The sequence below is a fragment of the Dermacentor silvarum genome, chromosome 7, assembly GCF_013339745.2.
Source record: "Dermacentor silvarum isolate Dsil-2018 chromosome 7, BIME_Dsil_1.4, whole genome shotgun sequence".
Lineage (NCBI taxonomy): Eukaryota > Metazoa > Arthropoda > Arachnida > Ixodida > Ixodidae > Dermacentor > Dermacentor silvarum.
The window spans coordinates 138,851,166-138,865,435 of NC_051160.1; the positions used below are offsets into that span (position 1 = coordinate 138,851,166).

The 14,270-nt window shown below is 44.8% G+C and overlaps 1 long non-coding RNA gene across 1 annotated transcript; it reads left to right on the top strand.

Moving 5' to 3' along the window:
- The first annotated feature begins 408 nt into the window (after positions 1 to 408).
- Positions 409 to 13,511, top strand: LOC125946991 (uncharacterized). The gene is made up of 2 exons (XR_007468050.1): positions 409 to 1,672; positions 9,733 to 13,511. It is a non-coding gene; the product is annotated as an uncharacterized LOC125946991 (long non-coding RNA).
- The last annotated feature ends 759 nt before the right edge of the window (positions 13,512 to 14,270 follow it).

A 14,270-nucleotide genomic window follows, 5' to 3' on the forward strand; every position in this document is an offset into this window, starting at 1 on the left:
ACATTCTTGGGCTTGGTCCCTTTCTATTTGACATGAATTTATGGGGGTGATATGTGGGGGGCAACCTAAATTTGGGGTCATATGGGGTTTGGCCAACCTAAATTTGGGGTGATATAGGGAGAGGAGGGGGAGGAGGGGCAACCTAAATGTGGGGGTGATATGAGGGTGGGCCACCCTAAATTTAGTGCAGCAAGCACATGCGTGATCGGCAGGAACTCCATAAATGCAGTAAGGGATGCGGTATTACTGAAATGTTTCTGCCGAAATACGAGATTACTACCAACGAACGATATATATATATATATATATATATATATATAGGGAGAGGCCTTCGTCCTGCAGTGGACATAAATATAGGCTGATGATTATATATATCGACTATTAGTAAAACCTTCAAATGAAATAAAGTAGTAGCCCCCGCCCCCTTGGAAGACACCGAACCTCAGATATGTTTCGAAGTATGTTTCGATATGTTTCCACACGCATACTACGTGTGGACACCTGTCCGCCACCGTGGGCTCTCGGAGAAATTACTGCGACGATACATCGGCTCATACGAGATTGTGCGTCGCCTTAGCGATGTGAATTACGAGATCGTGCCCCTCGCTTGAGCCAATGACGTCCCCGTTCCGAAGTTATGCACGTAGTAGGGATGAAGCCATACTACGCCCGCCAGCGAAGTGCATCATTCAATCCCTTCGCCGTCCTACGCAGTGTTGTGGTTATCCTTTGCTTTCTGTGACCACATTTGCCATTAGAGCTATCCTACCAATTTATGCGCTTTATTGTAACCACCCGACCTCGCGACGGGACAGTCGCTTTTGAGAGGGGAGAACACACCTCCGGCCACTAGAACGAGAATGACGAAGTGCGTAGTGGAATGCACGCTCTTCGAGTGTCAGCCATTATTAAAGGAACACCGTTTTGCCAAGGCCTCGCTCGTTAACTTCGTGACAATATCACTGAAAATCTCTAAAAATCTACAGATCAGTAGCCGTGGTACATCAGTAGCCAGTTACGTCGCCTTCCGCGTCACATCGCAACGTTTCTTTGGATTAGTTCATGGAGGAAAGAAACAAAACTCCATGGACTAGTTAAATGATTAATGCTCACAATTATTTTTCTTGTTGCCACTATTTCAGAGTACACATAACGAACCGTGTTTTCGAGTACATGTTTTGCTAAGCCTAGACAAGTTCGCATAATGTTTTTTTTTTTTTTTTTTGCATACGAATGCTTATGACTTGTTATACAATTGAACAAATCATATTTCTTGTTTTTCTGAGATGTTCTGAAAAGAACTGACGCACTGCTATTAATAAAAAATTATTTCCGTCGACAAATTTGACACGACAATTCCAGCAGACACTAGCGCCACGCCATGCCGCCCTGTGATGCCACACCGTAATGCAAGTTGCTTCGCGCGCTTTACAGTAGGTGTTGTGTGGTTTACCTGACCCATCTGAGCCGCGCTGGACAAGATGCCCACTCTTCTTAGTAGTTAGAGCGTTTTATTTACTTTTTTTTAACCACCGCGAGCTATGACATCCAGCGTTGTTTGCCTGGGCATTCTCGAGACCGGTTGGATGAAGAAACTAACGCTGCAGGCAGGGCGACATGAAGAGTTGCTGACGGCTCTCTCATCTCCGGCAACTATCAACGGCAACACGTGGTAAGTCCCTTGGTGTTTGCTATTTAATACCGCGGTGTCGTACAAGCGCTTTCGATCGCGATAGAGCCCCGTACGGGTTGGAGAAGTTTGAACCCGACCCTCGCAGTCAAAAGTACCTCGTGTAACCAAACCGGGGTGCCACTTGTTGCAATTTTGACGGACCGTCGAGTAAAGGGTACACGCTGCCCGAGTATTCCTAAGGCTCATTCACAACGGCGACTTGAGGAGGTCGCGCGACCATTGCGACTCGCGATCAAAAAGCGACCGAAGGCGACTTATGTTCACACCGGCAAGCCCGGCTGAGCGCGACCGGCAAGTCGCAATCCCGTTCTCAGCGAGAACTCTAGGACTAATCTACGCAGTTCGCGTGCACTGTGTAAATTGGTTTCGCGTTCCAGCAACAGTCATGGATTTTGATTCGAGCGAACAGGAAGACGTCGTCCCTGTGCTGATGTGCTCTGCCGTGGTGTCAGCTGTGGCAGCGCGGAAGTCTCCGAAGAAAACGCAACGCTGGTGGGTGCACCCGTGCCTCCGCTCGCGTAAAGTGGCCGGCCACGCACGCCGCCTCCTACCCGAACTTTGTGCGTATGACAACGAGTAATATCGAGCGCAACTTGTAATTTCTAGTTCGCATTGCGTGAGATTCGGTGCATAATATTAAAGCGAAGCTGTTGACCTTTGGGTGGCGCGCTCATCCAACGAGCTGGAAAAAGGGTTTGTGTCGTGCTTTCTTTTCCTGCTGTTTAGCTTCCAGCGAATGCGCCCGCGTACATTCGACACGTTGCTACAACTGCTGCGCCCGAGAAACACAAGACAAGACACCAATTACCGGCCTGTAGTCTGCATATGGTGGCGTGCACATTGTATTTGGCGTGAGGACGCGGGATAAAAACTCATAACGTCACTTTCGGCGCGGCGCTGATTGCTTTAGCAGCTTTGCGACCACGGTCGCGCGACTGATGAAGGCTCATTCACACCGGTGACTCACAGTGGTCGCGCGATCAAGTTGGTCGCAAAGCGACCAGTCACGAATGGTTGCAAATGGGCGCTTTTCTGGAAAATCGACCATTTTGGGCCAGTCGCTCGCTGCTCGATTTTTCAGTCGCACGACCGTGGTCGCAAAGCTGCTCAACCAATCAGCGCCACGCCGAAAATGATGTCATGTGTTTTTATCCGGCGTCCTCCACGCCAAATGCAATGTCCACGCCACCATATGCAGACTACAGGCCAGTAATTGGTGTCTTGTCTTGTGATGTTGGGATGCAGCAGTTGCAGCAACGTGTCGAATGTACGCGGTCGCATTTGCTGGAAGCTAAACAGGAAAAGAAAGCACAACACAAACCCTTTTTCCAGCTGCCGTTCGTTGGATGAGCACGCCACCCAAAGGTCACCAGCTTCGCTTTAATATTATGCACCGAATCCCACGCAATGCGAACTAGAAATTACAACTTTCTCTCTATAATACTCGTTGTCATGCGCACAAAGTTCGGGAAGGAGGCGGCTTGCGTGGCCAGCCACTTCACGCGAGCGGAGGCACAGGCGCACTAACCCGTAGCGTTTTCTTCGGAGGCTTCTGCGCTGCTACAGCTGACACCATGGCAGAGCACATCAGCACAGGGACGACGTCTTCCTGTTCGCTCGAATCAAAATCCAGCCATCATTCGAATCCAAATCCATGGCTGTTGCCGGAACGCGAAACAAATTTACACAGCGCCATCGAAGTACGCACGAACTGCGTAGATTCCTATATAGTGTTCTCGCTGAGAACGATAATCTCCGGGATTGCGACTTGCGAGTCGCGCTCAGCCGGGCTTGCCGGTGTGAACATCAGGTCGCTTTTTGGTCGCGAGTCGCAAATGGTCGCGCGACCTCCGCAAGTTGCCGGTGTGAATGAGCCTTAAATCGAGCAGCGAGCGACTGGCCCAAAATGGTCACTTTTGGAGAAAAGCGACCATTTGCGACCAACTTGGTCGTGCGACCACTGCCAGTCGCCGGTGTGAATGAGCCTCTACAACTCTTCCCAGCCTTTTGAGGACTTGCACAAAGATAAAAAGCCACTTGCCGATGACAAAATGTTTTGTCAGTCTGGAGACTGCGCTTCTCGCCCATGTCGGAGACATTGGCAAGAAACACAGCGCAACACAGCTCGAGAAAGCAAGAACATAAGCACATTTCAAGCTTCGTGTTGATGAGTGAAACATGAATGTAACCCGCTGGAGATATTGATCCTTCTCTCGAAAACTGCTGTTATCCACATAATTGTCTTCATTATTGCTTAGCCTTGTTTACGCAGTCAGAACATGTGCCCCACGTGATTAAGTACGAAGTTAATTAATGAAACTGGTGATTAGCTAACACCACACTGAGATTTCTCGTATAAGTGGTATCCTTATTTTCAAGTAAGTCTATTTCCATTAAAGAAAAGACAGAGGGAAAGCTGTATATTCAGGCGTTTTTTTTTTTTGTCAGGCAAATTTTTATGGAAATGCTACAAGCGTAGTGAACGTGGCATTGTTGTAGAGAAGTTTTCAAGTTGGGTGGACATGTGCTTTCATATGCGGGCGAGACATTGTGTTCCCATTGTGGCATTGATGTTGACCTGACTGACATGAAATGATAGTGTGAGGTAAAATTCCTTTTGAACTTTTGAATTATTCTCCTAAGTACTATTGCCACGCTGCACTGGCACCGTATAAAAGTATCAACAGTTTGCTTATGGGTATCCATCACGAGAGCTGTAGAAGGGCTGGTACAAAAGTATCCACACCTCCTCGACAAAATCAGTTGTAGGACGAGCGGCTTGGTAAACATCACTCTTCTTTTGTTAATGATTGTCAGACTATGCCTATTAGCTTGGAATATTTGTCACTCTGCATACCTGCCTTGTAGAATGAAATTGATGTCAATATATTATGCTCTTATGCGGCTGTTTTCAGAGCTAGACTGCTGCCAGAAGAAAAATGTTTTGTTCAAATATGGTTTAAGTCACGTCATGCAGTCACTAGTTGCTGGACACATTTCATATTATTGGTTTTAGATAGTCATATTAATGCATTCAGAATGGCTTTTGGCCGCTGAGGCTATGAGTAAAGTGTCTGAGCATGAGAAGTTATCTTTACTACGTGTATACAGGCAGCTCTGGAGAGGTAGCACATACTAGTCAGGTTGACTATTTGGGCCTTGGTTTTCCTACATGCAACCATGAAGATGTTACCATGAAAGATTTGATAAGCACAAGCTCGCAGGTTCTGAAGCCCTCCTCTAAAGCGGTCTCTCGTAGCCCTAGCTTAGGACGTTAAACACCATGGATGAATGGCGGTGTTGCATCGCGTGCGAAATCTAAGAAAAAGAACAGAGAAGAGTAAATAGTGCTAACTTCCAACTGATGTTTATTTGCAGATGAGCATTATTTATACTAGCAGCAAACAGAAAAAAGGATACCCAGAGCCAGTGCATCGTTGACAGGTGAGATCGCTTTTGTTAACATGTACCCATGATTTCCCTACGCCCTGCCAAGTAATCATGCTCAAGCCATGAGAGAGCAATGGACGGGATGCTTACGCAGCAGTCACCTAACTTGTAAATATTCTCTGCTTGTATGATTTCTTGGGTTAACTGTGGCCTGTGCCTTGCCAATACCACGCAATCATAAAGAAAGGGAGCACATCCACACTCATGGCAATGAATGCCAAGATGCCCCTGCACCGCATTGTACACATTGTTTCGGTGCTCACGCAGGCGGTCATTGAGACACCTGCCAGTCTGGCCGACATAAGTCCTACCGAACTTCAGTGGGATTGAGTAAACGACTCCCTCTATGCACGAGACAAAGCGTGACTTGTGGTTGATGGACCACAAAGAAAAGTTTGCGTGTGGTGTGTTGACTCCTAGACAAAGCTTCTGAAGTTTCTCTGGTGCCGAGAAAACCACATGTACACGGTGCCCTGGACAATCTTCTTTAACCTGTGCCAAATGCTGTGCACGTACGGCGAAACGACAGGCTGGCTCTTTTCAGAGTTGTCATGTTTTTTAGGCTTACGCCCTCGTTGCATGACCTTAAGCAACCTTTCAGCCATCTCACCTGTTGTGCAAAACTATGATGCATTGTGTGGGGGCAAGATTTCTTGAGGGCGTCGGCAAGGCAGCGGTTAGTAATGCCCCTCTTAACTAACTTTGAGTGGGCTGAGCCGAAGGACAAATGTGGTTTGCCACTTCTTGGCACATTCATCCAGCAAACATGTGTAGGTGTGAATAAAAGCTTCAAATCAAGCAATCGAAGAGTGTTAGAATTGGGCGATTCAAACTTGAGAACAAGCGGCTGAAAAAAAAATGTAACAATGAGTTCTTCAGAAGATTGCCTCAGATACTGTGGCTATTTTCCGTGAGTGCCTGCAGCCGCTTGTTCTCACGTTTGAATTGCCTGATCCCAACACTCTACGATTTCGTGATTTGAAGCTTTTATTCACACCTACACACATTTGCTGGATGTATGTACCAAGAAGTAGCAAACCACTTTTGCCCTTCGGCTCGACCCACTCAAAGTTAGAAGATTGTCCAGGGCGCCAACGTGCATGTGGTTTTGTCGGCACCAGAGAAACTTCAGAAGCTTTGTCTAGGAGTCAACGCACCACGCGCAAACTTTTCTTTGGGCTCCATCAACCACAAGTCACGCTTCGTCTCGTGCAGAGGGATTCGTTTACTCGATCCCACTGAAGTTCGGTAGGACTTAAGTCGGTCAGACTGGCAGGCGTCTCAACGACCGCTTGCGTGAGCACCGAACCAACGTGTACAATGCGGTGCAGGGTCGTCTTGGCATTCATTGCCGTGATTGTGGATGCGCCTCCTTTCTTTATGATTGTGTGGTATTGGCAAAGCACAGGTCGCAGTTAACCCGAGAAATCATACAAGCAGAGAATATTTACAAGTTAGGTGACTGCTGCGTAAGCATCCCGTCCATTGCTCCCTCACGGCTTGAGCATGATTACTTGGCAGGGCGTAGGGAAATCATGGGTACATGTTAACAAAAGCGATCTCACTTGGCAACGATGCACTGGCTCTGGGTATCTTCCTTTTTTCTGTGGTCTTTCTGTTTGCTGCTCTATAAATAATGCTCATCTGCAAATAAACATCAGTTGGAAGTTAGTGCTCTTTACTCATCTGTCCTTTTTCCTTCATTTCACGTGCTACGCAACACCGCCGTTATAAACCATGACCAACTCGCCCAATCTTCTATCGTAATTAATGAATGATCGTGCAAAACTAATTTTGCCGACTGAAAACAAGAATTTCTGTATTTAAGCATGCATATACTTCTTAGAATGAGCATGTGCACTTTTATGTGCCACTCCAGCTTGTGCAAAAGTAGCTTGTTGTGCTGGGTACTTGGCTTAACAGACAGTTAGGAGGAAGCGCAATACAAACTGCTATCATCGTGACAAGGCTGACCAGAACTTTTTCTGCGAGTGATGCATCCTTTCTGCTGCAGCCAAAGCCTGAGGCCATGCAGAAGAGACCACTGCTATTACCTTACATGCATAAGATTGCCCACAACTTGAAAAAAGTTGCAAATAGGCGTGACATCCAAGTGGTTTTCTCGGCACCTAACAAGTTGTCGAAGCTGTGTGCCTGTGTTTCTCCCCAAAAGGCCAAACTTGTTTGTAAAAAGAAGCATGCCAGGCCACTTATGCATTGCGTGGTGGGCATCATTTATTACATTCCGTTGAGCTGTGGCAATGTTTACATAGGCCAAACAGGCTGCTGTGTTAATGACAGCCTAAGGGAATGCGTATTATCGATTACGAATGGTGTGGGTTCATACCTGCCATTCCATTGTGCTTCATGCGGCGGCGTACCATGGTTTGGGGACGTGCCTGATAGGAAGGAGTACAGTAACATAAGCCCGTGAAGTGCTTGAAGCCTTTGATATTAAGAAGGGAGATGGTTGCATTAGTGTGCCTTCCGTATCGTTATATGTAGATAGTGCTGCAAGATAGTTTGTCTGCACGATCTGCATTCTCCGCATGTGCACGTTCTTGAAAAATATATATTTGGGTGGGGGGGGTTGCTCAAAATACACTAGTTGAAAGTCTGGCATCCTATCCTGTCCCTCTTGTGTTTCTTGTCATTTTGTGCCACAAATCTTTTGTTAGCCTTTGCCTTTGTAGATGAGGTTTGTCTTGCCTTAAATTGATTGCGTTAGATAGCGTCCCAATTTCCTTATTTACTGCAAGCACTGCCCTTTCAATTACATACCCTTGCCTTTGAACCTCTGGCACCGTGCACACTGGATTTTTCCGCCACATAATGCCATGTAGTGGCTGCCACAGCAACTAACCCGAAAAACACTGTTTAGTTGCAAAAGATGGTGTTACACACACTTGCCAACAGATGCTTCAGGGAATCACTTCTTCGGAAGAAAATAAATGGCTCCGAACTTTACAGACAAAAGTCGTATATATACGAGGTAGTATCAAAAGGTATCGAGACTGGCTCTGTTTTGTACAGTCATTTTTGTGTATTCAAACACTGTCACCTTTCATATAGCACCCTTGACCAGCAATCTAGTGCTCCTGCCATTTTGTGAATACGGCCTGGATGTCTTTCCAAATGAGTCAAGCACCCTTCTATGATTTGAGCTTTATTAAAGCAATCTTGTCAAATTCGCAATCTTTGAGCCTTTTTTTCATCTTGAGAAGCGAGTGAATTAAGTGGGAGCCAAATCTGATTAGTAGAGTAAATGTGCAAGAGGAACGATGTTTGCGGCAAGAAACTTGCTTGTGCAAAGTTGTGAAAGGCGGGTCATTCATCAGAACTTGCTCTTGCTTATCTTGCTCTCCTCCCAAAATTAAAAACTCGGCTCGAAAGTTGTAATAAAGCTTGTTATTGAGTCATGAAATTTGAAAATAAAGCCTGGTGGGAGGAGGGTGCTTGACTCTATCTGGAAAAACCACTTCCAACATATATTTTCTAAGTGACCGGAACATTGGGAGCGCTCTATGTGCAAGGGAGCTATTTTGTAGGTGACAGCGTTTCAATGTTCAAAACAGAGCAAGTCTGGAAACATTTAATTCCACCTTGTATGTGTATTCCACCTCTAAGGTCATTTGCCGGTAGCCGAAGAGAAAACTGTGTGTGCCAGTGTTTTCACATGACACTGGTAAGCAGGTACTGCAGGGAAGCTGCTGCAATAGGTGGCTACTGCTCTCGATTGTCTGTGCTGTTTCTCGTTCACATGGGATCTAGTGGATGGTAAACATATAATAGTGTTATGTGGAAGCACAGTAGGTAAACTATTTACATGGTGTACTTATAAGGGGTAGCAAGCACTGGCCAACATGGAACCCAGCCAACATCAAAACAAGACACGTCGTCCTCAGATCAGCCAGCGATTGCTTAAGGCTGATTCACACTAGGCTGACACGACACCGATTTTGGTCTGCCGACTGTTGGCGACAGCAGTTTACAAGACGGAAACCGCTGTGGCCAACCGGCCAGCCAAGGAAGGAAAATGCTGTCATGAACAGTCGGCAGGCCAAAAACGGTGTCATGTTGGCCTAGTATAAATCGGCCTTTATGGGTATGTCCCACTATATCCAAGTGTCCACGTCATCGTCTTCAAATAGTACATAGCAATGTGATCGAAGTTTGGCGATGTACTGATTGTTGGTGCCAAAGGAATGTGTTTTCTGTAAATGTATTAGCAGGTGAAAAAGTGAAACTGTATTTGGTCATTTTTCTGTTCTCGATCGCAAAGATTGGCGACGGGAAATAGTACGAAACAGGATCGTATAAACAAGATACTACTGTACTCAACTTTCCAGTGTTGAATACTATGTGACCAGACATAATTGTACATTTTCCATTACTGTTGTCAGTCATCGCCTGAGCATTAGTTGAAGATCACAAGATTTTGCGCAGTTTCAGTGATGTGGCCCTGTTGTGGCATTCAGAAAGGCAATGTCTTTGCTCCCGTTCATTGGTTGGGAATTATGGAATTTTTTTATTATACCTCCAGGGAAATGCTGTAATCTCGGTTAGTGATTTTACTCTTTCTTTTACAGAACGATGTGCCACTGACGCCTTGTCTACTTGGAGAAGCCGACGTGGGACTGTCTCTACACAGACAGGCAGCGCATTTTCCAGATGAAATCCCTCCTCGGTGGCATGGCGTGCCTTTTTGCATCTTTTTGGGTGTTCAGTGTTGAATAGCCCAAAAAGGCACCCCGATTGCTCGCATTTTTCAAGCATGCCTTTTTGGGTCTTTGCCACACGAAACCACGTGTGAAGGCATTGGAGCTCAAAAACGTTTTCAGGGGACACGTGGCTCCTGTGGCACAGGATGTGCAGTGTCGCACGTTGAGGTTTTATAAAGCTTGGCTGGTTGGTTTGCATTTAAAATGGCAAACAGGTACTCACCACAAGACATGAGACAGGCATGCAACATGCATGTAAATTACAAGTTATATGCCATTGTATCTCTGTCTCAAAAAGCCACAAAAGAAATGGTAGGCACACTTGGCACTACCACCATGCATTCATCCCATTGGTCACAATGCCACAGCAAGTAATTTGGATTTATTGTTCTGTAAGGTTAAGAGAAGGGCTGCTGACAGAAATATCTGTTGAGCAGTCAATCTCGAATGCTACCATTTCTCTTGTAAAATTATCAGGGGCCCTAACAGTGTTTCACACAGGCAAAACAGTACATTTGCACTGCTGACAATGCAAGGCAAGCTTGCTGGCTTTGTTACGTTTACTTAGTCTACCACTAATACATCTGTCTGACAGGCGGGTGCACTGGCTCCTGCCCTTAGTTGTGTGCTCTTTCTCCATTCGCTGTTTCTTTATTGTCCTTACTTGGCTTTGTTCTGTGTGTAAAAGGCAAAGCATGGTAGTAAATGCATACAGTTGTCAGTCAGCACTGTGTTCATGCTTTTGTTTTGTCTCATTTGGTAGTACTGTTTCTTTGCTGTAAGGTGACATGATTAACAAGCACAATCAGTACCGAGATGGTTTACCTTTAACGTGAAAACGGTGCAGTGCAAACCAGGAAAAAGAGATAGATACACTGGCTTGAATGGAGGCACAAAAGACCAGGAGTGCACATTTTGAGGCACTAGTTCATGGCATCGTAGGTCTTGCAGGCCATGAAATTAGCTAATACTTTTCTGCATGCTCCATTTAATGCTCGTAAACTACAAGTGTAGTGCATGTTCTAAGCGCTATGTTCACACCAATGACTGATGTCATTTTAATATGATGTCTAACGTGTCTCCTTTCTCTGCTACCACAGTCAACCTTATGTTTCATTGCTTATATATCTACCTTTTATTTACTTATTTATTTATGTGTAATATCTGCAGTGCCATGATGCTTATCTTACAGCGACGCTGTTAAGGGGAGTTAGTGTTTGCGGCTATATTAAATGTGAATGCAACACGTGTTCGGAGCATCAAATATACTTTGAAATGTAATGATCAACGATCATGAAATAAATGTTACCGTGTATATCGAACCCTGCGCAAATCACCCTCCAACATCCGTAAGCTAGCTTTCCAAACGTTTGTTCGCCCACAGCTCGAATTAGCCTCTCCAATCTGGTCACCTTACCATAAGAACCTAACCAGCTTATTAGAGTCTATCCAAAATAGGGCCGCAAGGTTTATCTCATAACTATACATACAATTACAGTATTTCACAAATAAAACTGGATATTTCCCTTCCATCCCTCAGTATCCGTTGTGACTTCGCTCTCTTATCTCTGCTTCATAAGGACGTTCATGTGGATAGGAAATCTTCCTTGCGGCTTGAATTTGCACCATGCACATCACGCAGGCTACATATTCACCTCAGCTTCACTCGGATATACGGAGACATTCACGTATTCAATTGGCCGGCCCCGTGCCATTTGATTATGGAATGCCTTTCCTGATTCCATAGTCTCCGAAAAAAATCCTGACAAATTTCGCCAGCTTCTCATTTCGCATTTCATTGCGTAGTCTCGACAAAAATGCGTGTCCCCTTCTAATGTTTCCTCATGATATGCCTTCTGTTAGCTTTTTTGTTTATGGGATCACTTTGCTCTTTTTCTTGTATTACTGTTTCTTTTTTTCTCTAATTAGAACGTCACCAGCCCAATATATTTTTATGCAATACTGATGTAACCCTTCAGTTTATTTGTCCATTGTTATTTTTTGTTGCTATTTTTGTATTATGTATACGACATTGAATTGCCTATTCTTATGTGTACTGTACCTTTTGTTATATTTGTGTAATCATCCAGTGTACGCAGGAAATCATTCATTATTATGCCAATTAATCGTGCATGTATATTATGTACCAATTATGCATGCTGTTTTCCTTTTCTTTGTGATGCCCCCCTTACCCACTACCTACTAGCCTGAATGCAGGCCATCTCTAAGAACAGCCAGCCTTGACAATGCTCGAGCTCTGCAGCAGTTTCTGTTCAAGCAAGGCTGTTAGCCAGCAACTAGACCCCTAGTTTTTTTAAAGGGTATGAGAAGTGCCTTATAACAGCTTTGCTGTCAGATTGGCATACATCTGTGTTATCTTTTTTTTTTACTTTTTTTTCCCGAGCTGTTATGGAACAAAGCTTCCAAAAGTTGTCATCTCAACTAGTCCAGATGGTCTTTCGTAATGCAGTCTTCAGCATTGCCTGTTTTTTGCCTCTTAATCGTCAAAAGTGGGCTCACATGGTGGTTCTAGGCTCTAAGCCTTTTCACACCAGCAGCATTATCCAGGCGGAATGTCGGGAAGGCAGTTTGGATGATCACTGACAAAAGCTGGTCATTATTTTGGTACTTTTGTTTATTTTTTGCTGACTGTTTTTTTCTTTCAGCATTATTGCTGATCCATGGGCTGCAAAGTGTAGACTACAGCCTAGAGTCAATCTGTGGAAGGAATTGTGATGGGTTGCTGCCATTAATAACACGCGCTTTTACCAACTCTTAAAATCAAGGTACAATAAATGAACACTTTAGCATCCCTTATGGCTCTCTTGGCTACTATGTCTGCCTTTCGGCGGTAGGGGGCAAAAAGCAAAGCTGAACTCTGCTTCATTTAGTCCACTCTGCCAGCTTCTTACTGTAAAAGTAGCACCGTTTTGCCTCCCAGAACTGTCGTTTTCTTAAACATTTATTTTCAAAGTGCAATTAGTGTGTTGGCATCTTCCCCAACTTTTGCTGCTTTAGCTCTCGTACACTTGTCAATATCACTGAGAAGTGACGTCTGCTTTACTCGTTGCTTTTCCTTTTGCAGTGCCACAATGTCTAAGTTGGCAAACTCAAATGTCACAGAATGCTCTGCTGTAACTGTTACTTCCAAACTATTTCACATTGTTTAGGCACTTGTGGCAGGTTTCAATGTACTTTTGATGTATTTTATATGGTCTTGTGTGAACCTGCACTTGAATGAGTTGCTTTCAATTCATACTGTGCGTTGTGCAAATAACATGGACAAAAAGGAAGAATCGTAAAAACCAGTTGAGAGCTTGCGCTCGTGTCATCCATTTCTTCCTTCTTGCCTGTGTACAATTTGCACTAGTCCACCCACTGTGTATTTGCATATTCACAACATTTATGATGCGGGTGATTACATGGTTAGTGCAATCTATGACAATAGGGTTTTATAAGTGTGCTTTAGGCCATCTTAAAAAGTTTTGACAAGACTCCCTGTCACACCAGACTGCATGGTAGCCCATGCTGTTAAGGATGTACGTTTTTGAATGCCTGAGTTTGATGGGATTGCTTTCTTTAGATGATGTGATCATGTGGATTCTAATGGCTTCACAATGTTCAATAAAATTATTTTCTACAAAGCACTACTTTGACTACTTTTGTGTGCATCTTCCAGCTTGGAAAAACAATATATTGTGCATTTCTCAGTGTGGAAAATTAATATTGAAGATTCTGAGAGCGGAATATTATCTGATGCATGCGAACAGATACTCCCACCTCTTGCAAAAGCTCCCCAATCAATGTAAAAAGATACTCCAATGGTACCCTGCAAAGCGTCCTCGATGGATGTAAGCATATGCTCCCATGGTTCCCTGCAAAAGCTCCTCGATGAAGGTAAACGTATAATCCCATAATTCCCTGCAAAACCTCCTCGGTGGGTGTAAACATATAATCCCATAGTTCCCTGCAAGACCTCCTTGATGGGAGTAAACATATGCTCCCATAGTTGCCTGCAAAACCACCTCGATGGATGTAAACATATATTCCCATAATTCCCTGCAAAACCTCCTCGAAGGATGTAAACATATGCTCCCATAGTTCCCTGCAAAACCACCTCGATGGATGTAAACATATATTCCCATAATTCCCTGCAAAACCTCCGCGATGGGTGTAAACATATACTCCCATCATTCCACCCAAACCCTCCGTTCAGCTCAACAGGGGAGTAAACATATACTCCCATCATTCCACCCAAAACCTCCGTTCAGCAGGGGAGTAAACTTTTTACTCCGCCTGACCGGAGTATATCGCACTCCCATCTGGGAATGCGCTAGAGGACAAGTCATTTACTCCCATCTCGGCTCATTTTTGCTTACAGTGCAGTCGACGACCGCGAACCTGCG